The sequence below is a fragment of the Petaurus breviceps genome, unplaced genomic scaffold (assembly GCF_028583685.1).
Source record: "Petaurus breviceps papuanus isolate PSGF00001 unplaced genomic scaffold, PetGlider_PUasm1.0 91133, whole genome shotgun sequence".
Lineage (NCBI taxonomy): Eukaryota > Metazoa > Chordata > Mammalia > Diprotodontia > Petauridae > Petaurus > Petaurus breviceps.
The window spans coordinates 85,022,802-85,050,525 of record NW_027187419.1 but is presented as its reverse complement, the minus strand read 5'-3'; the positions used below and the strand labels follow the sequence as shown (position 1 = coordinate 85,050,525).

General features: G+C 35.6%; 1 protein-coding gene across 28 annotated transcripts in view; it reads left to right on the top strand.

Annotated features, from left to right (window-relative positions):
• Positions 1–27,724, top strand: part of BAZ2B (bromodomain adjacent to zinc finger domain 2B) — a 376,035-nt gene that overhangs the window by 117,440 nt on the left and 230,871 nt on the right. The window contains exon 1 of one of the 28 annotated variants that reach the window (XM_069079724.1): positions 22,650–23,037. The exons of the other annotated variants lie outside the window; for them this stretch is intronic. The gene's annotated coding sequence lies outside the window, so the exon portion shown is untranslated. Of the gene's footprint in view, positions 1–22,649; positions 23,038–27,724 lie in introns of those variants that run through there. 28 annotated transcript variants of the gene reach the window in all.

Here is a 27,724-nt window from a genome sequence, read left to right as displayed (position 1 = left end):
GGTGATGTCAAGGTGAAAGCAGACTTGCAGAATGGTTGGAAATCATTGATATTCTGACTCTGAAGCTGTAAATGGCTCTGTGGCAGATGGAGTCTTTGTCAAGGAAGAAAAATGGCAGCTTTGGAGCATCAGAGATGTTTTGCTAGAAGTTCAACACACACACACAAGGCTGTGACCTTAATTCCAGAATTTCTCCCAGCCTTTAATAAATTGTCTTCAGCTTTTCTTTACCAAAAGTAGACATAGTAGATATCATAATTCAGTCCAAATAGAGGTGTTTCATCGTTGTTGTTTTTTTAAAAAAAAAAAACCTATGAGTATCTTACCTAGAACCTACAAAATGAACTTTTAAAGGAGCTTGTAATTCTGCGCAAGATAAATGGTAGAAATGTTTAAGTTGGTATGTAAATGTTTTCATGCAAAAATACAACTTTTCCAGAGACAAAGACACTTTTTAGATAGAAGAGACCTTAAAGACCATCTAGTTGAATCTTCTTTTTTTTATTTTTAAAAATGAGAAAACCAAGGCCCAAGGAAATAAAAGGACATCACAGAACACATAGCTATAAAATATGATTTATAAAGTTGTATGAGCTTTATGCAAAAAAACCATAAATTAGGGAAAACATAATAGTGACCTGGAAAATACACTGAAATAGCAAAAGTAAATTTCTGACTTTTTTTTATAAAAGTGAACCCAGTTTTATGGGCACATACCATTTCAGTATGTTTTCCATATTAGGCTACTAGACAAATTTCTTATTGTGTTATGTTGATTTTATATCTTTAAATTTAAGATACATGTATATAAACTATATAGCTTCATCTCAAATACCGGAGACATTTAAATGTATATGTTATAGATTGCTTATTTGGAAGTTGTCTTTAAAAAATGCATGTAGCAGATACTCTTCTTGTTTACAAATATTTTAAAAGTCATATACTCTATTATGTTACAAAATTGCTGCATGTGTCAATGAGAGTTTCATGGGGTTCAAGGGAAATATATAGCCCTAAGAGTGCACAACATCATGTACAGTATGTTCAATTGGACAGTTGACCTATACCGAGAATAATAAGTCATTGTTAAAATTAAAAGTGGAGGCATTTCACAACGATAACCTACTAAAACCACTTGACAATGGTTAACATTATAGAAAGCAATCACTGTACATCACAGATGAAAATGACCCTTTGCTTTACAGGGTCAAGGTTTCTGTGGTAGAATATGTTCTCTTAAAGTGTTTCAGGTTGTGGTTTTTGCTCTGAGCAGTATCTGACTGGTATCATCAGAGACTAGAGATGTAATTTCATGTGTTATGACGTGAATACCCATTTTATGGCAAGCCAGTTTCTGAAGACTTGTTGAAAGGCAAACCACTTTTTTTTTTAACAACCTATACAAACAAACAGATTATAGTTCTGTAATGGGTGTCCATCATCACGAATTATGAAAGATAAAGTTACATTGCAGCATGACCTTTTTGATTAAGGGAAAGAAGGTGAAGCATAGCAAGGGTAAAGCCGAATGGTTCTTAAAACTTAAAATCATTTATGTTAGGATTCTCTCACAGTGCAAAATATATACTTGAGAAGTAACATTCTCAGTGTCAATTTATGGATTGGCATAACTATGAAAATGAATGAATATTTCCCTGCTATTTCAATATTATCTGTTTTGGTGTGAATTTAATACATTGATGGGCATTTAGAAATGTTACAATTATATGCCACCTATAGGAAAGCTGTCAAACTCATGGCCTAGGGCTGCTGAACCAGATTAAAATGTAATTAGGAAGTGTTTAATAAAATAAATACAAATACAATACAACACAGACAATGTTAATTTGTGGTTTTCTAAGTCAATATGCAATGGCAGAGATCTGTCTCTATTTGAATATGACTCCACTGACCTATACCAACATTTGTCACTGTATTTATAGAGTAATGTAATACAGAAACAAATCTGTTCTCCTTAGGGGAAAGGCCAATCTGAATGAAGGGAAAGCCTGAATATAGACCTTTAAAAAATGAAGTTTTATGAATTTTGAACACTATGAAATACCTTGAATTAGATTAAGGATGGGCTGGTGCCCATTTCAAGAAAAAAATTTTGAGGGCCTGGAAGGCAAAAGCTGCTGTTGTTGTTTTTATATTCCTAGTGTCTAACACAATGACTTGCATGTAGTTGGTGTTTAATAAATGTTGGGTTGAATTAAATGAATAGATCAAATGCCTTCTGGCTAACAAAATAATTGCATAAGCATGGTATTTTGAGATACTTATTTAAAAGTTTTAGGTAATTTTATTCCCTTACATAGTATAAATAGTCCTCTTCAATTTTATTTTTGTGGAAGTGACTTTAATTATCATCTAGTATACCCTCTCATTTCATAGCTAAAGAAACTGAGGGCGAAAGAGTTTTAAATGACAGTAAATATCAGAATCTAATCATTCTGACTTCAAATCTAGCCCTCTTTCTTGCATGTAACATAAATGACTTGGAATGTATTCAGCAAAATGTTTCTTTTAAGACCATTCCATTTTATAATAATTGTTCGTGTGAATAGAGGGGCATCACAGTCTAAAAAACACTGGACTTGGAATCATATAATCTGGATTTAAGTCGTGATTCTGATACTCTGACCTTTGGCCAGTCCCTTAAACTCCCAGAGTCTCAATTCCTTCACTTGGAAATAATGCTACTTCAAAGTTTTTTCAGAATAGAACATTTTGTCCATTTCAAATAAGAGTTATACTAATCAGTTCATAGAATTTAGGGTTGTAAAGGATCTTAGAGATTATCAAACCAACAACCTCATTTAATCAGTGAAGAATCTGAGGACCAAAGAGAAAAAATGATTTGGTCATCACACAGTGGGTGACAGAATTAAAATTCAAACCAGGGTTTTTGGATTTCCAATCCATTATTGATTTTTAGAATATTCAAGTTTTCTGATATTTGTATATCAGCTTTTGTTATAGACCCCTTGGCCAGTCTGGAGAAGCCTATGTGGACCCCTTTGAGGATAATTTTTTAATGCACAAAATATGTGGCAGTGCAAATGAAATCAATTAAGTTGAAATAGTTTACAAAATATATATTTAAAAAAAATTCATGGACCCCAGGCTCAAAACCTTTCATCTAAAGAATTTCCAAAGCTTGGTCCCATAGCTTCAGAATTACAATTTTTTTTTCTTGTGGCAACCAGGCTTTAGGTATTTCCTTTGCCATATTTGGGAAACTGACTCATATCTGAATTTCCTCTTGCCAATTTTAATAGCTTCTACAGTGGGCCTTATTCCTTATTAAGGTGGTACGTTCATGGAGCAGTCACAGCTTTTTTGCTGACACACATTGTTCGTGTAAAATCCTTCTTTAGTATTTCAAATATACTTTGCAATGGTGTGTGGGGGGAAGCATAAATTTTGAACTATTAGACTGTGTCTGTAGCAACTTTATGATGAGGATTTGTCTCACCCAGAATATCTAATACAATGTCTATTTTTAGGACTCTATTGCAGTTCTTGCTGCTATTTGTAAAAAAAAAATGTAGCTTGTTCCTTGAAGCTAGACACTAAGGTACCATGACAATGAAGGTAGTAGACTTACTGTTGTGGTTGCTGTCAGCTCTTTGAGTTTGTAGTATTGCTGCTTTCTTAACAATTATTGGTTTCATGAATTAGTAACAATTATATACAGGATAGGGCGTTAATTTTATCAGTTGCACAGGTGAATTTAAAATCTAATTTGTGCAATCAGGCAACCAATAGGATAGATAGCCATTTGATTATTAAATATGTTGCATTTACAAGGATGCAAATGGATCTTGGGCAAATAGCGCATCTCTTGTTTAAAGGAGAGGCTATAATCCTGCAGATTTTTACAGTGCATTTCAGCATTTATGGATCCTTGTGAGTGGTGCTCTTGAATAAAATTTTAAAGTATTTTGGAAAAATTACTTATAATTGCACACCTTTAATAAATATCACTATTGAACAAAGAACATTTCTAAGCCAGATGCGCTAGAAAAAAATTGATGGATTTTTCCAAGGCTTTTGCAGTTTGAATGTCACTAAAAATATGGAAATGGTTGTCATTTTGTTGACTACTAAATCCCACATGTTTATGCCACTGACATTTCACTGACTACTTTTCAATAGCTGAAAGTACCTAAGGAATTAGGTTATTACAAGTTGAACAGAAGGCTTTCAAATATAAATAAATATTATTATTTTATTATTGATTATCTGCTAGGTAAGCACTAACCTAGCTGTAAAAGTTTCTATGTGAGATTTATTCTCCAACTGTAACAAAAATTTTATTAGACATGTTACAAGAATTTGTTATAGAAATAAAACTGCATTGTTTCCATAGCTAGCATCCATTGATTTTTCTTTCAGAGGTACATTAACAGTGCTGATAGAAGCAGAACAATTAGGATTTACATTTAAAAATATAAACCTGGTAAATTGAAAGCAGTGCAGTATAATATTACAGTACTGAATAATTTTGGCTTACCAAGGCAGTAAAAGCTAAAAGAGGACACAATATTGAAAGGTCGAGAAAAATGAAAGGAAGAACAAACGATGCAAAAAGAAAATGACACTGAGGTCTTGGTTTAATACATATGTATTCCAGGTTGATGGTTGATTTCATTAGCAAATCTCATTGTTATGCAATGTCTGTTCTTCTGCAGCAAAATGAATATTGTATTCTCACAGGCCTTGTGTGTGTCTTTTTTATGTTGATAGATAAATGAAAATATGTACATTTACAGCTTTCTTTGGTGTCTACTTTTTTCTTTTGATGAAAAAGAAACAAAATTCTTTCCTATTTTTAAATTTGTCCTAAAGCAGATCCGATTTTTTTCTTTCAAGGATATATTTTCCCATGAACATTCCAAGATACATAGTAAGATGTTTAATAATCAGATTGTACTTTCCTATCTGCAACTTTTTGAAATAAATGCAATAAAACATAATAATAAAATGTGCCTATGCGATTGACTACACAATTTCTTTTTTGATAATACATATGTGTATGTATGTATATGTTAAATAAAGTATTGCAAGTCAAAGCACAGCTTTAATTTCTAAAAATAGCATTAAAATAGCTGAAAATATTATAATTATGATATTTGGATTAATTTCAGAAGAGACAACTTATAAATATTTATTGATCAGGGTCTGAGTATTTGCCAGATTTTGTTGATTGCAATAGAGAATGGATTGTTTAGAGTCATGGTTGACAATTCAAATGTTCCCTAAACATTGTTCTATGCAATTACCATTTACTAATAATGAAAAGGTCAATCTCAGATAAAGTAGTAAAATAATCCCAGTTCTTCATGGAATTCACTCAGTTAACCAATGTAATTTTTTGACAAGCTTGTACAATTCCCTAAGGATTGATTAAATATAAACTATGTCTATATATATATATATATATATATATATATATATATATATATATATATGCCATGAGGAACTCAGAGCTATTTGGTTGTTGGTTGTAGTGGGGTAAGCAATGAACCTGCTCCCTTGGGGGTAGGGAAGGGAGCAGGTGCAGCCTTTGCCTTAGGAGGCAAACACTGGCTTTTGCACTGACTGGGTGGTAATTAAGTGATGTATTTAGAGGAGAAAAGGAAAGCTGCTGGTATTTCTAAAATGGTCCCTGAATTTTGTCAGTGTAGAGTGAGTAATTTCATGGTAGTAGATGAGAAGAGAGAAGACCCCAAGGCAGCAAACCATGGTGGCTACCATGATCCCTAGATTCCTAGGTGGTCTCACTTTTTCTCTGCCCTTTTGAAATCATTCTGGTCTAGATCTGGGAAGAAAAGGACAAAGCAGAAGTTTAATAGTGATACTTTGAGTGTCCGCAAATAGAGTTGTTGCTGCCTCCTTAATTCCACCTTTGGAAACCATTTCCTTGCTTTAGGGTGTTCCTGTGGCAAGGAGCAAAGTGTTAATAACAGCCACACTCATAAAGACAGCTCCTCCAGTAATCCTAAAAGGGGTTGGTTCTGGTGATATGTAGGCTATCTCCCCACTGTTGAATTCTAGAGGATAACAGGAGGTTTTGTCAAAGCATCTTATCTATGTTACTGTTAAACTTATGGCTGTGGCAACATTGATACCTCCAAGAGTCTGGCAGAAGCAGACATTGGCATCATTAGGGAGAGTGTGATTGTTTTTTTTTGGCAATCCCAGCCCTGTTCCTTTGCTGTGGATCAGGTTTGGATAGTATTTATTGTGACCCAATGGGCAAGAATAGTTCTGAAGTGGCAATTGCATTGATATAGGAAAACAACCTTCTCTTTTATGAATTACCAGCATTTCAAAAACAACTTCACTATGTTCTTCAAATATTTATACCACTGCCATGCTAGGCATTTTGACAATGAGCCCAGTCATTAATTACATACATTAATTAATTTTTCAAGTTGTCAAGGGTAGGATGGTGATGGTATTATTGGTCCTTTTATAGAGATGGTTAAGAACGAAAAGATAAATTACCAGAACCCACTTTCCTTGAAGACTTACCTGTTCTAATTAACATGATGTACAACTGAGTGATTACTTGAAGAAAGGGAAAAAGGGACAGGCTTAAGACAAGGTAATTGGGTAGAGTCATTTAAGGGCACTAGGTTACTTAGTCTATTCATTCAGTGGCTAGTGGGAGAGTAATCCAATGATCAAGTATTTATTAAACACCTGCTATGTGCTGGGCACTGGGCTAGGTACTAACTAGGGATACAAATGCAATGAATCCCTGCTTGCAAGGAGATTACAACTAATAGAAGAGGAAACATATATATCCATGTGTGTCTGTGTATACATGTATGCCCATATATATAAACATATCTATAATAAACATGAGTATGTATGCATTATAGTGACATTTGAGGTAACTTGAGGAGAGCATGAGCAGTTGAGGGGATCAAGAACTACTTCATGTATCGAAGAGATTCTGTGAGTAGAGGTGAGGAGGGACGGCATTCCAGGCATGGAGATATCTATTACAAAGGCTTGGAGTGTTGTGAGAAACAGAGAAGGCTAGTTTGTCTGAATCTCCTGGGAAGGGGAGAATTAATGTAAAATGAGGATGGAAGGAAAGTAGATTGGGGCCAGGTTTGAAGTGCTTTAAGAGCTAAAGAGAGGACCTTATATGAGAATGATTAGGAAGACTCTGGAGTTGATTGAGTAGAGGAGTGATGTGGTCAGACCTGCCGTAAGAAAAATTCTTTGACAGCAATGTGTACTAAAGCTGTAAGAACTTGAGGCAGAGAGAGAAATTCGGGAAGCTGTTGCACTAGTTGTGGCAAGATAGGGCATGAATTAAGGTGGGAACTTACGATTAGAGAGGCAACTGATTGGATATGGGAGGTGAAGGAGAGTGAGAAATGGCAGATAACCGCAAAGGTACAAACCTAGGAAATTAGTAGAAAAATAGCATCTCCAACAGGAATTGAGAAATTTGGAAGAAGGCAGAACTTTGGGGTAAACAGAATGAGTTCAATTTTGGACATGTTGAATAGGAAATATCTCCAAGATATCTAGTTTAGAAGTCCACTAGGTAATTGTAAATGAAGGTCCAGAAAGATACTGGAAGTCTTCAGCATATAGGTGATAATGCAACCCAAGTGCTGGTAGGTTATCAAGAGAGTGTGTAGCTAGAGAAGAGTAGTGGGACTAGGGCAGGGCCTTAAGAAACATTAACAGGGAGTATGATCTGTATATTCGTGGTTTTTCACAATCACGCATTGTTGTAGCAAAGGAGAGTGAGAGGGAGCAATGATACAGGAATGAAGAAAGCTAGGAGAGGCCTAGTCATAAAAACCTAGAGATTATATAGAAAGAGAACAACAGTAGTCAGCAATGTCATGCTACAAGAGGTGAAGAAAGATGTGAACTGAAGAAATACCATCAGATTTGCAAGTAAGAGATCACTTGTACCTTTGGAAAGAGCAGTTTTCAGTTAATGATGAAGTTGAAGATTCATTGGAAAAGAAGAATTGAGGATTCAGTAAGAGATAAAATGGATATGATGAGTATAGATAGTTAGGAGTTTGGAGGAGAAAGTAGGGAGAGATATCGGGTGATAGCTTGAGGGAATGGTAAGGTCCAATGATGTTGGGGAGCCTTGGAGAAGACGTGTATATTTCAAAGCAGTATAGAAGGAACCAGTAAGGAAGAGGTTGAAAATTGTAGAGAAAAAGGATGATTGAAATTTCATTCTGCTGGTAGATGGGGAGGGAGCAGATCAAAAACATATGTAGAGAAGTTGGCTTTGGTATGGAGAAGGGCCACCCAATTATTATCCCAAACCCTATGGAAAAGGAAGAGTGTTGGGGGAGTGGCATCAAGGGACACTGAGATGAAGAGAAAGGGATAAAAGGGAACTCACATAGAGTGGTTTCAATTTTCTCAATGAAGAGACAAGATCTTCAGTTGAGAGAAAGAAGAAATAGGGAGATGTGGGAGGCTTGAGAAGAGGTTTGGAATAAATACCTGCTGTAGGAAGTGAGATATGGATCAATTAAGAAAGAATAAAAAATTTCCCTGTTTCTATAAAGATCCAGTTGAAGCTGGATAACATGAATCTATAATGTATACCCAGTTATCATGGTTTTCTGATTTCCTCTGACTCTATTTAGTAGCCTGATATGGGGCTGAAGTTTGGCAATGGATGAGGACAATATGATGAAGGGATAAGGAATTTTGGGAATAAGTGATAATGTAGTATTGATTTGGCTAACTATTAAATCAAGATTAGAAAACGAGGAAGTAAATGAAGTCAGCACAGGGGTAATGGCCTGAGAAAATACTGAGGGGTGGAGATGAGGGCAAGGGGGAGAGGACAGACGTAAATTAATAGGAGATTCTGGCCAGAGGAATGTCATTTTTTTTTATGACAATGGAGAAAGAGATCCTTACAAACATGGTAGGAACTTTTTTAACCATTGGTCTTTCCTCACGACCCAGATGTCATGTTGGTTTAAATACCATAATGAATTTACTGTCATTTCAAGGATACACCACCATACGTTAACAATAAATAATCTTCCTTACACGTACTATCTAATCTAGATGTATGCTGGACTTATGGTTCAAATTTCTCTTTTGATATTTACTACTTATATGACCATGCATAAGTCTCTTAACATCTCTGATCGTCAGTTTCCCCATCTGCAAAACTTGGAGAATTATTAAATGACTTTAATTCTTTACAAGTTGTTTTGAGGTTCAAATGAGAGACAATGTAAAACACTATGCAACCTTTAAAGTGTTATATGAATGTCATTATTTTTATCTAATAATGTCAGATAACAGTCTTCTATTTATAGCAGAATTTTGCAGGCATTTTCAAAAGAAGCTGAATATTCATTATAGGCATATGATGTATTATTCTTATAACAATAATCTAGTCACTACAGGCCAGTGGACAAGTAAAGAGAACAAATATAAAGTAGGTAGATTTCCCAAGTATTTTATAACTTCTATACTTAATTTGATAGGAAATTCTCTTTCTATCTCTTCCTGCTGGGTTTTATTGGTAGTATACAGAAATTCTGATGATTTATGTAGATTTATTTTATAAGGTGAAAATTGGCTGAAGTTATTATTTTAATTACTTTTTTGTTTACTCTATATTTCTTTTAGTAAACTACAATATCCTCTGCAAAAAGCAATTATTTTTGTTTCTTCTATGCCTGTGCTTATTCCCTCATTTGTTTTTCTTGTCTTATTACTCTACCTAGCATTTCTTTATTTTTCTTTATTAATTTGTTTGTTTAGTTTACAAGATTCAGTTCCACAATTCCTTGAGTTTCAAATTTTCTCTGCCTCCCTACCCCACCTTCCTGCCATGGTGGCATGCAATCAAATATAGGATCTGCAAATACTTTCACATTAGACATTAGTCAGGTTATAAAGAATGATTGTATCCGATGGACTGAACAATGGGAAAGAGGAAACAAAACCAAACAAGAAAAAGAAAAAGAGCAGGTAGTTTGCTTTAACCTGGATTCAAACATAGTTCTTTCTAGTTCTTTCTCTGGATGTAGACATCTCTCTCCATCATGAGTCTGTTGGGGTTGACTTATAACCCTGCATTGCTGAGAAGAGTCCAATCTATCAAAGGTGGTCATCACATGTACGTTGTGTCTGTAATTGTGTACAGATTTCTCCTGGTTCTACTCTTCTCACTCAGCATCAGGTCATAAAAGCCTCTCCAGGTAAATATGAAGTCCATCTGCTCCTTGTTTCTGCACAATAATATTCCATTACATGCATATACCACAACTTGTTCATCCATTCCCCAGTTGATGGGCACCCCCTTAATTTCCACTTCTTTGCCACCACAAAAAGAGCTGCTATAAATATTTTTGTACATATGGGTCTTCCTCCCACTTTCACGATCTCTTTGGAATACAAACCTAGAAGTGGTATTGCTGGGTCAAAGGGTATGAAATCATTTATAGATACTATAACAATTGTAGTGATAATGGACATCCTTGATTTAGTCCTGATTTTGTTGACTATGTCTTTAGTTTATCCCCACTACAAATTATGTTGAATTTTATTTTATATAGGTATTACTTACCATATTCATATTCTTTTGCTTTTTAGTGTCTTAAAAGCAGAAGTTCCTCTAAAATACAATAACAATAGCTTATTCTGTGTGTTTGGATGTAACCACGTGGTTTTAAATTATCCTTATTATTAATATAGTTTATTATATTTGGAGCTTCCCTTATATTGAATCAACTGTTTATTCCTGGTATCCAACCTGGTCATAATGTATGATTTTTAATGTTACTGTAGCATCTTTGCTAATATTTTTTTCATTGAAGATTTTGATTTATAGTTTTCTTTCTCAGTTTTGATTCTCCTTGGTTTAGATATCAAGATATTTGTGTCACAGAAGGAATTTCAACTGTTGATGAATCTAGGGTGTTACTCTGAACTTAAGAGTGATATAGTTACAGGCTCAGTGCTGGTCTTCCCTCCCTTCCCAGGTAAACAGCTGCAGGCCTCAGACTTGTTCTTTGTTGAATCTGCAAACCACTGAGGACGCAGCTTATGGTTTATGCCTGCTTCTCCTTTTCCTGTACATAGTCACCAGGCTTAGTGCAATACCCAGTCTGGAAAACTTTGCAGGGGCTTTCTTGGCTGGTCTCCCTCCCTAGAGTTTGCAGGCTTCTGACTATCTTCATATACTACCGATCTGGGTTGTGATTTGTTCCTAGATTTTCTTATCACCACTGGGACTGTTGATCTTCCTTGATCTTGGTTGAAGTAACTGTGGAAGAGACCTAAGTTATACTTCTTACTTAGCCATCTTTGCTGCTTCAAGCCCTGACTATTCAGTGCTATGTTGAACCAAAGAAGTGACAGCTTGTGTAGATTTTATGTAGTGTCAAGCAATGTCAACAATCATCACATGCTTTGTATTGATTTGTTTCAACATTAAGAAGTGGCCAATGGAAATTATACTTTGCAGTAGGAGTAGTCAAGGGCATTAAATGAGATAATATGTAAACTATTTTATAAAATTTAATATGTTATATAAATCTTATTCTTTATTATTATGTACTAAAGCTTAAGTCAGTCACTACAGTTGGATTGGGTATGATCCATTTAGCTTCAAGTAGCATACATGAATTATAGCATATGATTATAAAGAAAAATGAGTTCCATCTACATTAGGGTGAGACACTTTGTACTAGATGCAGGATGTAAATACAGAATAAAAATGCTAATTGTATCCTTATAAAGGATTATGTAGTAGAGTGGCCTATTCTGGATCTGATTCCCAGCTGCAAGGAAGAACTGGAATGAAAATGATATGAAGCTTGAGAGAATAACCCCTCCAACTTTGAATTTATTATAGGAAAGAAGAGAAGAGCTGGATATAATCTAAACAGTAATTTGGATTTGGGGAGAGTAGATTTTATTGGATTCCAAGAAAGGATAAGTGGTAGGATTCTATGTCTTAAAGTTATAGGGAAATCAGTCTCATAACCCTTTGGTGGCCATCAAGATGGACATTTTAGAGACAGAAAGAGAAACATTTCTCAGGAGAAGGAAAAGAGGGAGTTGTTTAATTAGATTGCTGTTAAATAATCAGAGAGTTTATCAACTGGCTATGGTTTTTAAAAAGACAAGTACATAGCACAACACAGTCATATAAAAAAAGTGTCAGAGGGTACTAAACCTCTAAATGAACCAAAACTGACCAAAAAAAGTTGAGAACAACAAAAAGATGTTTGTAAAACTCTGTTGGAAGCAGGAAGATAAAAGAAAAGATAATAACTTTTGGTAAATTGGCTGGGACAAGGATTATAGACAATGAAGGCAAGAAAAAGCTTTTTAATTCTCATTTTGCTTCTATTTCTTTGCCAAAGAGAATGCTCTTTGAACTAGAAAAGACTAAATAAAAATAATTAATGGAAAGCTGATGCCAAATACAGGTTGGGAGATATTAAGATAATTCTACTTGAGTAGTTCCAGTTGCCAGGTCCAGATGAATTATATTCCAGTCAACCAAGAACAAAAACAAAACAAAACGAAACAACCCAGCACCTAACATATGTGATTGCTGATTCATTGTCAGTGATCTTTGATAGATCGTGGAGAGCAAAAGTTTCATGAATAGAAAGGGACAAATTTGTTCCATTTTCCTATAAAGAGAGTCTATAAACAGTAAGGTCAGTCAGCTTGACTTCATTTCTTGTTCATTTATGCTTTATAACATTAAAGAGATTCCTACTGAACATATTTAAAAGATGTGGGAGTCAGAAAATGCCAGACACAAGACTAATATGATTGACTTCTTTTGAGAGAGGAATGCGGTTGATATAATTTACCTAAATTTTAAAATAAGCATTTGATAAAGTCCCTTATGACTTTTTTGTGGACAAGTTTGAGAGATATGCGCTGAATCACAGTGAATTCAGAACAGGTTTAATGGCTGAACCCAAAAGGTCCAGTGAGTTATTAATGGTTCAATGTTAACTTGAAAGAAAAACTCCAGCAGAATTCTCCTGGAATCTGTGCTCTTTGCTTTGTTGCTTAACATTTTTATCAATTATTTGGATAAAGGCATAAATGGCATGTTTTTCATATTTGCAGATGGCACAAAACTGGAAGGATAGCTCATTCATTGGATTGCAGAGGCAGAATTTAAAAAGATCTTGAATGGCTAGAATGTTGTTCCTACCCTAGTAAGATGAAACATATTAGAAATAAATGTGGAGTCTTACACCTGATTATCTAAGAGCTAGTACCCTTCCTCCTAAATGTATTTTGTGTTGAACAATTTTATATTTATTATCTTTATATATGTATACTCACATATATGTCTCAACAAATTCAGGATGAGTATAAAACAGAGTTTTGTCTGAAAGAGATCTGGGTGTTTAGTGTACTGTAATCTCAATGTAATAGTTCCTAGTAATTAGAATATGAGCTCCTTGAGTGAAGGGATTATTATTATTTTTTGCCCTTTCTTTGTATTCCTGGAGTTTAGCATTAAGCCTGGCATGTCAAAGGTACTTAATAAATACTAATGGTCTTGACTTGGTCAGCATAGCAATTGAACATAAAAAATAATTAAAGGATTGCTGAATGAATTAATGGAGTGGTATTCCAGTCTGAAAAGCTAATCAATGAATAAACCATTATTTATTAAGTATCTACTACATGGCAGGAAATGTGCTAGATTCAGACAATCTAAAGACAAAAATGAAAGTCTCTGCTCTCATTGAATTTACATTCTAGCAGTAGTTTGCCTTTGGTATCTTCCCCTCCTTTAGATACCCTGTAAGTCCCTCAATGTGTCAATTATATTACCTCCTACCCAGATCTCTTCATATTTAATCTCATCTGGCTGCTTTCCTCATCTATATACAAAATAAATGCATTATAACAGGGAACCAAATAGGTGTATGTGTGTGTGTGTGAGTATACATATGTAAAGATAATAAATATAAAATTGTTCAACACAAAATACATTTAGGAGGGAGAGTAGTAGCTCTTAGATAATCAGGTGGTGCTTGACTGGTTCTCAAAAAAATAGAAATGTTCTATCAGTCAGTAAACATTTATTAATCTCCTACTATGTAAGAGGCACTGTGATAGGTTCTGGGGAGGTAAAAAGGGTAAAATAAAATCTGCTCTTAAGGAGTTCCCAATCTAACGGGGAGGACAAGATGCACACAACTATGTAAAAAAAAAAAAAACCCAAACTATATGAAGAATAAATTGGAGATCATCATCAGAGGGAAGTCACTAGAATTAATTTTTCTTTTTGAAGGATAATTGGTATTAAGTGACTTGTCCAAGGTCATATGGCTAGTAAGTGTTAAGTGTCTGAGGCCAGATTTGAACTCAGGTCCTTCTGACCCAGGGCCGGTGCTCTATTCAATGTGCCACCTAGCTGCCCTTAGAATTATTTTTAAATTTTAATATTTTATTTTAAACTTAAATAAAAAATAAGAAAGCAAGATAAATCATTGCCCTGTATACAGCAGAACAGAAGAGCAGATTTAATTTAAAGTAATAAATTTCCATTTCAAGAAAAACTACATAATAAATATTACACATTATTTTCAAAGTTGTCCATCTTTTCTTTGTTTCCTTGTATGTTTTCTTTTGTCCTCTGTTGGTTACTTTTTTCTTTTAATTTTTCCCTTTCCTTCCCCCAAGCCCCAAGGCTACAATTAATCATGGACACACACACATATATGTATAGATAGATGGATATCATAAACATATACATGTATACACTCAAATGCACATACATAAGACGGTTTTATACTTATTTCCACTTGTCATCTTTTTCTCTGAAGGTGGATGGCATCTTCCTTTATAAGTTCAAGTCTTCCCATATTTTTCTAAATGCACTAGCTCATCATTTCCTATACTACAACAATATTCCAACCCAATCATATTCTTTTTTTTCTAGACAATAGCTATTTTTATTTTATTTTTGTTACAAATTTTCTCCCCATCTTTCCCCTACCCACCACTCCAAAACAGTGATCCCACTGTATACCCCCTCCCCCAATCTGTTTTTTCCTATATTCTCCCCCATCCCCTCTCCAACTTTCCAGTAGGGCAAGATGGATCTCTATACCCCAGTGCCTGTATATCTTATTTCCCAATTGCATATAAAAAATTATACACATATATGTATATATATGTATATATATATATTAAACATTTGATTTTAAAACTTAGAATTGCAGATTCTTTCCCTTCCTCCCTCGTCACTTACCCTTATTGGAAAGATAAGCAATTCAATATGGGTTGTACAAGTGTAGCTACACAAAACATTCCCATAGTGGATATATTGTGAAAGACTGATGATATTTCCCTCCATCCTATCCTGCCCTCCACTTGTTCTATTCTCTACTTTGACCCTGTCCCTTTTCAAAAGTGTGTGCTTCCAAATTCCTTCCCCTTTAAACTCCCCTCCCCTCCATCATCCCCCCTCTCATCCCCTTCCCCTCTACTCTCCTGTGGGGCAAAATACCCTATTTAGTGTATATGTCATTCCCTCCCTAAGCCAAATTCTATGAGAGTAAGGTTGACTCATTCCCTTTTGTCTTCCTGTTCTTCCCCTCCATTGTAACAGTTTTCCCTTGCCTCTTCTATAGGAGATAATTTACCCCATTCTGTCTCTCCTCATCTCCTCTCATTATATTCCTCTCTTACCTCTCAATTTCCCCTTTTAAGTATCATCCCTTTCTATTCAATTGGTCCTGTTCCCTCTTGTTTATTTATACCTGTACACATATTTATACCTGTACACACACTCACATATGTATTCATATGCCCATATACCCTCCCATATATGCATATATGTATGTATACATACACATATATATATACACACACATTTATATTCCCTTCAATTATTCTCATACTGAGAAAAGTTTCATAAGTTACAATTCTTGTTTTTCCATGTAGTAAATAGTTCGACTTTGTTAAGTTCCTTATGATTTCTTTTCCCTGTTTATCTTCTCATGTTTCTTTTGCTTCTTGTATCTGAATGTCAAATTTTCTATTCAACTCTTGTTTTTTTCAGCAAGTGTAATGGGAATGCAAATTTTAAAGATCTTCCCTGCCCCTAGGCTAAAGTGCACCTGCAGCCTGGGGTGGGAGCCTTGTTTTTCAGTTGATACTTTTTGATTGGCCAGTGGGTCCAAAAGGTTCTTACATTCTCTGAGCGAAGAGAAGGCTATATAAGCCCTGATGTGTAGCTTTGTTTTGGGGGCTCACTTTGAGAAGTGTTCTGTGATTTGATCTGGATTCTGGAAAGCCGTTGTCCAGAGGGCCCCCCGCTTTGAAAAACCCCAGATGTTGATTTGTTATGGATGTAATGGTTGGACAGTTTGGAAAGCTGTCTACTTGATCTGTTTCTGTCTTGATAATTCTGCCTGTATACTTTGAAGTTCAGGGTGCTGACCTTTTTCCCCTGAATGAGGTAAATGATATATGTTTGACTGATTAAAGTAAGCTTGTTAACCCATTTTGAGTTGCTTTCCTTTATCAAAGCAGATCCAAGAACCTGTGTGAGCAGCCACCCTGGGGACACTGGGGTGCTTGCTGCTACAGCAAGGATGCTTGAAAGTCCTCTATTTCATTGAATGACCATATTTCCCCCTGAAACATGATACTCAGTTTTTCTGGGTAGGTGATTCTTAGTTTTAATCCCAGCTGCTTTGACCGCTAGAATATCATATTCCAAGCCCTTTGATCCCTCAATGTAGAAGCTGCCAGATGCTGTGTTATCCTGATTGCGTTTCCACGATATTCAAATTGTTTCTTCTTGGCTGCTTGCAATATTTTCTCCTTGATCTGGAAATTCCAGAACCTGGCTATAATATTCCTGTGAGTTTTCTTTTTGGGATCTTTTTCAAGAGGTGATGGGTGGATTCTTTCAACCTCTGTTTTGCTCTCTGGTTCTAAAACATCAGGGCAATTTTCCTTGAGAATTTCTTGAGGGATGATTTCTAGGTTCTTTCTTTGATCATGGCTTTCAGGTAGTCCTATAATTTTTAAATGATCTCTACTGGATCTGTTTTCTAGGTCAGTGGTTTTTCCAATGAGATATTTCATAGTGCCTTCTATTTTTTCATTTGTTTGGATCTGTTTAATAGTATCTTAATTTCTCACAAAGTCACTAGCTTCCATTTGCTGAAATCTAATTCTGAAGGAATGATTCTCTTCAGTGAGCTTTTGAGATTCTTTTTCTATCTGGCAAATTTGGATTTTTAAGGCATCCTTCTCCTCATTGCCTTTTTGAGCCTCTTTTCCCATATGAGTTAGACTATTTTTTAAGGTGTTATTTTCTTCAGTCAGGTTGTTGACTCTTTTTTCACTATTTTCTTGCATCATTCTCATTTCTCTTCCCAATTTTTCCTTCACTGCTCTTATTTGGTTTTCAAAATCCTTCTTAAGCTCCTCTATGGCCTGTAACCAGCTCGTATTTTTCTTGGAAGCTTTTGGTACTGGAGTTCTGACTTCATTGTTTTCCTCCTGTTCCATGCTTTGATCCTTTTTGTCCCCCAAAAAAGGAATCCAAAGTCAGATTGCTGTGCTTGCTTTGCTTCCTTTGCTGTCTCATGTTGCCACTCAATTACTTGACTTTTGAGCTTTTTGCCACTGTAGAACTCTGCTTCCGGAGAGGAGAGCTTTGTCCCAAATCACTGGGGTTTTCACAGCTGCCAGAGCTATTAGTTGGGTGCCCTCTCTGAAGTCTCCACTAGCTCTGGCACCTGGTCATACATCCCAGGACCTCCACCCTAGACAGCAATCCAGATCCAAAAAGGTTAAAGCAAGAGCTATTACCTCTCAGACTGGTTGCTTGGTCCCCTTACAATCTGCAGGCCAGGAGCTCTGAAGCAGCCATGTGGTGGTGTCCGTGCACCTTAGCCACTTCTCCCTCCAGGCGCAGAGGCCAGATGGCACTCCCAGACCCCCTGTTACCACAAAGTCCACACTGAGCTCTCACTTTGTCTTTGGCATTTATGGGTTGATAATTCTGGAAAATACCACAGCTGCTGGTGATCCACTGTCCCAAAGTCCCTCTAGCCATGGCTGGTCAGGGCTGCCTGAGGCTAAAACTGCAGGCTCACCCGGGGCTGGGCCCTGCTCCCATCATGCTGCGCTGGACCCTTTCTATCTGCCTTCTGGGCTGCCTTCAGCGGGAGGTTTGTTTCTCTCTGTCACTTTGTGGGTTCTGTAGCCCTAAAGTTTGTTTAGAGTCATTTTTATAGGTCTTTGAGATGGTTATGGAGGGAGCATACAGAGTTTTCCTGCTCACCATCTTGGCTCCCTCCCTCCCCCCATCACATTCTATTTGGGAGATTGTCTATGAATTTTTTTTCTCAATTTTCTCCTTTCCTTCTATTCTTAGTTACATAGGTTTTATTTATGCAGGAAATTTTAAATTTAAAATAATCAAAATTACCCATCTTATACTTCAACACTGCTCTCATCTTATAATATGGTTTAAGGTCTGATATTGCTGAATCGAATTCCTTCATATCATTTCCCCCTGGTTTCCTTAAAGTTCCTGACTGTCTGCCTTTCCAAATGAACACTGTTAATCCTTTTTCTAACTCAATAAGACAATGTTTTAGTAATTTAATTGGGATGTTATCACACAAATAGATGAGGTAAATTTGTCATTTTTTTCTTATATTGGCTTTACCTACACATGCACAGTAAATATTATTTAGATCTAACTTTGTATAAAAGGTGTTTGATATAGATGTATTTCTATAGTTCCTTTGTCCTTGCAAGTATACTCTCTTGTTTTTTAATACTGTCTAGTAGTTTTATGTTGTCTAAAACTATTGATTAATATGACTGACAGTGTAGTCTCCCTATCTTTTGATTAAATCTGATTTTAGCTTTAACTTTGGAGAAATAACTAGAATTTAGAAGAATTTGAAAGTTTTCTAAAGAAGGTGGGATTTTAACTGGGATTTTAAGTCAGGAAGCTAGGAAAGCCAGGAGGTGGAGATAAAGAGGAAAGAAAATTTCCAGACATGGGAGGCAGCCTGTGAAAATGACTTATCTCATTCTAAGTACAGCTAGGAGGCCAATGTCACTGGATTGTAGAGTATCTTTTTGGGGATGGTAGGGTAGGACTGGGCTGTAAGGCATAAGAAGACTGGAAAAGTGGGGGTGGGGGAGTTTTGAAGGACTTTGGACACCAAAAACTAGAAGGCTGTTGCAGTATTCTTCATGTATGGTGATGAGGGTCTGCTCCAGAATGGTGGCAGTGTCAGAGGAGAGAAGGGGGTGAATTTGAGAGATGTTATGAAGTTAAAATTGACAGGCCTTGGCAACAGATTGGATGCAGAGCATCAGAGGTGAGCAAGGAATAATCCAGGCATGAAGAACAGCCTTTGCAAAGGCAAGGTGATGAGAAGATAATGTGTTGTGTGAAGAATGTGTGATGGTCTATTTGGTCTATTTGCAGAATACAGGAAAGAGAAATAATGTACAATAAGTCTGGAAATAAAGAAATGTACATTAAGTCTAGGGCCTGGTTTAAAAGCTAAACAAACAAGTGTATATTTGATCTTAGAGTTAATTAGGAACTACTGGAATTTATTGAAAAGGGAATTGACATGGTTAGATCTGGGTTCAAGGAAAATAGATTGGAGGAGGAGAGATTTAAGGTAGGGATGGTTGGTTTTTCAGGTGAAGCAGAAGACAAAGCAGCCCTGCTAGTATTGGTACATTGAGATGGCTTGTTTCAGCTTTACTTTTGCTTTTGATATCTCCCCCCACCCCTGCCCTTAGCTGAATTAGATATATTAACTGGTTGTAGCCAGATTATAGTTTATACCAACCTTTATTTAATGTGGTGACTTTTGATGTATTCACCTTTGTGGGAGTGGGCAAATGGGATGGGGGCAGATTATGTAACCTGCCCTCAGGACTATTTCTTATCAAATTTTCACTTTAAATTCCTCCAGACTAAATATGGGATTTAGAAAGTCATAGATTATACTTCATTCAGTATTTTCAGGGATCTGTTACTTCCTTGGTATAGGTAGAGATAGCCTTTTTGGATAGAGATCACTATCCCTTGATGCCATACTATGTCTTTGTGAGTTGCTGTGGTGCAAAGATTCATTATCTGATTAATAATTTTCTGGTAATAAGTAAATCTAGATAGGCTGTCCATGATGGCAGCTCTACCTGATTTGATGGTCTCATACCTGAATTGCTTTTAGTTGTGTAGACCCTACCAGATTTTATTCTCGTTGGCATAGCTTTTGACAAAATGAGATTCCATTATGCCATGTTGAGACCTCATAATATAATTTAACTGGAGGAATCTGCCTGATATTTTAAGTTTACCCTTTAAAATAATACATTTCTAATTTGGAGTCTAGCAGTGTACTAAATGAAAACCATTTAATGCCTTTGATCTTCTTTAAAAGGAAATAGATTAACTTTGATAACAATGCAGATAGATATAGGGATGGTACCCATGATTTCATTAGTTCAGGGGGCCCCCAAGTGAGGAAACCCCATCAAGCCAATGAAGGTAGGCACTCTTTCTACAACTTAGAGAGGTTCTTAGAGGGTTTTAGGGCCTTACCTAGGATTACCCAACAAGTATGTTTTAGAGGCGTAACTTGAACCCAGGCCTTCCTGGTTTCTATGCTGTTTGTTCTTGCTTTACCATGCCACACTAATCTAAATAATAATGGTTAATATTTGGTGGCACCTTAAAGTCTGCAAAGTACTTTGTTCCTTACAGCAGCCCTGAGATCAATGCTGTCATTATCTCAATTTTACAGATGAGGAAACTTTGAGGTAGAAAGAGGCTAAGTGATCTCCCTAAAAACACACAGGTATTAAGTGTTAGAACTCAGATGATAAGAGAGGGCCTCAGACTCCAAAGCTAGCTTCTATAACATGAATTGTGCTCTCAACCTACCCTCAAGGAGTTTGCATTTTATATTTTGGATCCAACATTATGTTTAGATAAGTAAAATACAAATTAATTTGAGAAGGGGGAGTGTATTAACAACTGCAGAGATTAGGGAAGTCTTCAATCATTTATACATATTATATTCCCAGTGTCTACTTTTTGTACTCTGGTTGACTACAACGTTTCAGAAATACTTAGTTTGACCAAGATATTCAGTAGAAGCTCTTAACATCTCAGCCATGGTTTATTTGAGAAGTTGCTGTCCATTTCCATTCTTATCATAGCAAAGATGATATGGACACACAGTTATGTTGGCTATTAACATCACCAAGGTTCAAGCCTGAATAACACACTGCTTGGAAAAAGCATATATTAAGACCTGTAATGAGTGCTCTCCTGAGATATTGTCCCTTTGGCACAAGCTTTTATTTCCTAGAGTGAGCTTTGTGGGTTTTTTTTTTTTTTGCCATTTTCATATTTTAGAGCGTTCTTTCTCATACAGAAAAGAGAAAAAATAGAAACCTAAATCCAGTAACATAATTTTTTTTATATTTTGACATGATTATACTCCAAGTGAATGACTCCTTATTAACCCCTCCCCCTATACACACACCCGTTAAAATAAAAGCAACCAAGGTATTTCTAAAGGATTTCTTATAAAAACCCGTGGTATTCAAAAAAGATTCTTTTTTCCAAAAAAAGTTAATACATTATCAAAAATGTTTTATATTAAATAATAGAACAATAGAATAGTTATGGAACTTCTCTTTTAAAAGGAATCTTCCAACACCATTTTAAACGTTTTGCCATAATTCATTTAACTTAGTCTTTATTCAACCATGTTAAAAGTTTGTAGCGAGTAAAACCATGCATAATTTGTGAGTTATTAAGTTGTATAAGAAAAGGATACTTTCAAGTTAACAGTGTAACTTGTATTTTTTAAAAAGGTTTTCAGGTGAGTTAAAAAGACAAAACTACTTAGCCTGTAGTTGTGAGTTGAGGAAGAGAAAATTTGAGAAATGAACAGAAATGAACTTTCTGATCCAGATTTGAGATATTCATAGATTTTTCTCCTCAAGTCTGACTACCATTATGCTATGGAATGCTCCTGTTCTGCGTGCAGAAACTTGTGTTGCCAAAAAGTGATCTGATCTTGGACTAAAAAGTATAGTTAAACGTGTTGTAGAGTCTGTTACATAAGGTTTAATGATAGAATTATGAGCATGTAGTGGGGGGGGGGGAGTCAGAAACTTTGTAGCTTTCGAAACAGTTGAAATTAACAAAACTCTGAAGGATGACTTGGACATTTCTCCCTATTTCTCAGTGACATTTTATTTTAAGCTTCTGGCCACTTCATTTCTTTTTACATTTCAGAATTCTTTTAAGGAACAAAACAGTCCACCCTGAGTGTTCGATTTGCTTGATGTTAAAAGCGGGGGTAAGGGGGGGGAATGAAGGGTGGAGTGGGAGGGTAGGGTGGTGTTGGGGGGGGTGCGGTGAGGAGAAAAACCTCCCTCCATCTCCTCCTTGCACGTTGTGGTTGTGACTGTGAAGGGAGGGAGGGTGATGCCCAGCTGCTTGCTGCCCTCCCAACAGAGCCTTTACCTGGCTTAGGTTTGGGTCACGTGAGCCCCACATTTACTGGTGATCTAACTGCTCCACCTGCCTTTCAGTTTGTTTACCAGGAAATCAAGATGTGTAAACTGCAGGAAGTACTATTTGACCCTCTCCGACAGTATCTCATTACAATAATTGCTAATCTCTGAATAAGACAGCCATGTTTTGTGAGTAACTGAGAGAGAGAGAGGTTGTAGGAGAGATTTTAGGGGTTGCCACAAACAGGGCATTGTACAGGCTGGCGTGGATCCTGTTTTCACGGGGGCTGTTTCTGCTAGCCATGGGGGTGACCTTTGGGGTCAGCAGAGCTAGGGTACAATAGTATGGGTCCTTCCTTTCCTTTTCACTGAAAAAAACACCCCGGCTTGTTGTTCTGGAGTATGCTGTCAGTGCTCTGCATCGAAAGGATAATGGCTACTTCCTGATTAAACCCACTCTCCACAGTAAGCCGTTCATGTTCTGTTCTCTTTTCTTCCCCCTGTACAGGCAAGAGTGTTTGGTTCTTCGCTTCTTTCCTGCCGACCAGGGTCTTGCCAGTTTTCCATGTTGTGTGCTATTAAATTTAAGCTGAACTAAAAGCTTACATTGTAATAAAAACTACTGGTTTAAGTTAGGAGATTTTTTTTTTTTAATGAGGAAGTTTCTCTGTGTACTCTTATTTATACAGCTAAAACATGCTTAATTTTAATTTTGGTGAATTCGTTTGTATTTTTAGAAAATTTGAAATGCTGCATTGATATGTGGATTTTATTCTGATCGTATAGAACTTTTGTAGATACTCTTTTTAAAGCACTGCATGCCACCTATCCGGTTTTTTTTTCCCCTCCAACTACTCTGTGAAAAAGCACCTATATTTTGTTTTGCAGTGTTTCTATGTAAATGTGTAGCTCCTTTTCGATTGCCACATTGTTGTATGCTTTTACCTGTTGGAAAAGAGCATTATGTTGGCAGTTGCCTTGGTTAAGTTTTGCGATTAGATTAGGTAAGAGACTTAGTTCCTAAAAAAAAAATTGCCATCTAAGTAGTTTGAGTATAAGGAAGGGAGTAATGAGCTGCTTAGCCTTAATCTTAGAGCTGACACTCCATCTGTAGTGTTGGGAAAATCACTTAAACTGCTTACCTATTTTCTTGTTTACAAAATTACATTTTTATTATGCCTACTATTCTGTGAGTGTTTGTAGAAATACCAAGTAAATTATAGTATTGTGTGTATTTTATGCCAGGTACCCTGCCTGAGGAGGACAAATAAATTCTAAAGAGATATAGTATGGTATCAGCTATGTGCAGCTACAACAGAAAAAGATCTAAGAACCACAGCTGATTGTGAACTAGAATTGTAGCTTGACAGCATAAACATAACAGAATTTGCTGGGATCTTGTTTGTGTATGGAGGAAAAGGAATTATTAGTTCCTTTTCACTTCCCCCCCCCCTTTTTTTCATTTTGGTGTGGCTATAACAAAGTTTGCAAGCTGGTTTACCAGAGGTTGTGCTGATTCTGAGATCACTAACTAAAAAATGGTACATTGAGACCTGAGAGATGAATAGGTAGGTAAAGAATCTTCAAGATAACAAGTAGTTTGAACAATAAGATCTATGTTAAAAAAATTCTTTAAAAATGAGATCGTTCAAGTTAAAAAAAAGTTAACGTAACTTATAAATATATACATGTAGTTGGATCAATAAACCCTTAAAGAAATGGTGATCAATTTATATTCCTTTTTATGTACACCAAGGAGAGAACAAGATGACATTAATTTAAAGTTTAGCATATTTAAATATTATGGTTAGATGTCAGGAAGAATTTTATGCAGTTATTAAATATTATAATGGGTTATTGAATAAAGTTGTGGAAATCAAATCTCAAATATAATTTAAAATATGGCAAGATTCTTAATCTGTTGAGGATGATTTGATTTTTTCTCTCTTTTTTTTTTTTTTTGCTTTTTGGAGGGCAGTCGGGGTTAAGTGACTTGCCCAAGGTCACACAGCTAGTTTTCCTGCTAAGTGTCTGAGGCTGAATTTGAACTCAGGGCCTCCTGACTCCAGGGCCGGTGCTCTATCACTGCACCACCTAGCTGCCCCAGTGTTGAGGATGATTTAAATATTGTTATACCAGAAGATGTGCCCTTGATGACCTCTTAAGGTCCTTTCATGTTTACCATCAGTCTCTGTATTGTAAGCATTATACATTTAGAAAAAAATAATTTCTTGATTTTTGATAGATTAAATTAATCCTTGTTAATTAAATTAGCCTCCTATTTTAAGAAAATTCAGAGATGTATTCTAGGATAATATTGACTTCATGTGTTTTTTAATCTTTAGCCAAGTCATACACTTAAAAATCTATTAGAGTATTATAGAATGTGGACTTGTAATGATATGAGTATGGGGAACTCCCAGGTAAGGAAACTCCACCAATACAGGTTGGTGACTTCTCATCTGAGAGAGCTGCCTAGGGGACTGAAGGGTTAAGCCTAGAGATACATAGACAGAATGTGCCAGAGACAGAACTTGAACTCATGTGTCCCAGGATTTGTCTGTCCATTATACTTTGATGTTTTTCTATTGGATTATATGCAACCAAAGTATTTTAAAGTGCTTATAGGTCTGTTATATAATGATCAGAATGAGATATCTGTAAAGTGCTTACTTAGCACAGTGCCTGGCAAATAGTAGGTGCTTAATAAATGCTTGTTCCTCTTATAACTTGGGTATATGGTAAAAGGATACTTACAGATGAGATTTAGAGACAGTTTCCGTAGTAAATATGAATATGTCTTTTTGTTTGTCGGTTTCTTTTAACACTAGGCTACTTACCTCCAAGCACAAATTGGGAGGCTAGGTCTAGTTGGACCAAAATTTCATGCCTCTGATTTTAATACACTAAAACAATATGTTTTAAATATCTAGGACTTGGCTATCCAAAGTCCTGATATAAATAGCTCTAGATAGTGGATGCTTTTTTTTTTTTTTACCAGAAATCTGGGATAGAAATATTTCTAAAATGCTATTCTTTTTCCTTGACTTCAGAGCAACTAAGTGCTTTGTTAGCCAAGTATAGTATAACTTTTTTTTATGATTCTGGATCATTATTATAAAAATTATACTTTTATTTTAGAACACAGTAACATTCCTCAGTGTTTATATAGATAATGATTTAAATCTGAAAGGAATTTTAGCAGACATGTAGTTCGGTCACCTCATTTTAAAGATGAGGAAACTCGGTACCTGAAAAGTGATTCAAAGATCACACATGCTAAAGGTAACTGAGCAAAGATTTTGAGTCAGGTTTCTGGATTTCAAATCCTGTGCCTTTTCCAATAGTCCAGACCGCTTTGTGTATAAGGGGACTGTTTGATTCTGTATTAAGCTGGTTTAGGGTACTGTCCTTTTTCAGTACCTGTATCTTTTTCTGTTGCATTTTTTTTTTCTGCTTTACTGGGATACTACCATGTAGCAGTATTTCCTTTGCCATCCCCTATCTTTCACTTATTAATTCTCCTAATCTGCTTTGGGCTTCAAAATTAGATAACCAGTCTTGTTAGAACTCTGTATAAAGTAATGAGTGAGGGTCTGGGGGACTGCCATGTGAATAAAATCCATGACTTTTGTGATGTCTGTTTTGGCTGCTCAGGAGCCTAATTTTTTTTCCCTCTGGTTTGTTTCTCTCTTCTTCCAAATGGGTGAAACTGACAGACAGTTTTGAACAAGGTAAGGTGTTAGCTACAAAAATAACCTGATGTTATTTGTCTATTTGGAAAATTTAATAATGTACAGAATTGATAATGTATTGAACTGATTTACTTCAATAAATAATAAACCTGGTATTTTTCAGTGAAACAGATTAATATTTAGGTAAACATTTCTAAATGCTAACCACAGCCTTCTAACTTAAAATCATATATTTAAAGCTGGAAGAGATTTTAGAAATCATCTAGTCTAGCCCTTTCTTTTTACAGATTAAGAAACTGAGACACAGAAGGAATAAGAAACTTGCCCAAAAGTTCAAAGGTAGTAAGTAGAAGACCTGGAATTTGAACCCAGACCTTCTACTCAAAATCCAGTACTTTTTTACTGTACCCCGCTTAAACTCACTTAAAGTTTTTTTAGAAGTTATATGAATTAACCCATTTTACCTTTATTTTAACAAAAGACCAAAACTGGATGCTGTATACTACATAGGAAGCAGAAATTAGGGTTGATTATTTGCAAACATTATCTATATCATAATTTATGTTCTTGGAGGTTGTATCTGCAAGGCAGCCCAAGGAAAAAGAATCTGTATTTTGACTTAATTTCTCTTAGAACCAAAATGTTGCTCTAGAATGAAGCTAGTAGGTATAAAGATATAGGGTAATTAGTAATTCAGCTTGTCCTTGCTATTCCATCTGCAAATGAGCCTTTTAAATAATCTTAAATCCACTTTCTTTTTATATTATGAAGGAAAGGATATGCTATGATTTTGAGGATCTTATTCCTTTTCTTTCCCTGTCAAAAGTTCCTAACCTATTAAGATAACTTGTTGTCTATCAACTTAAAAAATGTTTTGGTAAATGTATTTTATTACAGTTGGTTTCCTTTGTAACTCTATGTGGTTTATTGTAGAAATTTAAAAACATTCTGAGAAGGGATCCATAGGCTTCACTAAACTGACAAGGAATCCATGACCCTTGCTCTAAAGTCTTTTTGTCATTTCACTATTGTTCCTTCAAGCTTTAAGTGTAATTTATTTTTACTGTACTTGATTATTGCACAAGATTTCTAAGTAAACACAAACATCTTTGTCACTCCCCAAAAATAAATTTTACTGTAACTAAATCATCCTTTTGTGTGATTTAGTATTTAGTAATCCTGTTCAAAATTGGAATGATCTATGTTGAACATTTGTACTTATTGAGTACTAAAAAACTACATAGAGAATTTGTGCCAATGTATCCTTATCTCCTTTTTCATTTTATTTTTATGTTGTTTTTCATGAACTCTGTACCCCTTTTCATTTAGTAGTAAGCAATATAAGAGTACCTTGACAGAAATATTTCTACCATTTTGATGATTGCATTCTTTTTGCATATAAATATTTAAGTATGAATAACTATGCTAGAGTAAATTACAGCTACCTAGAATGTTTG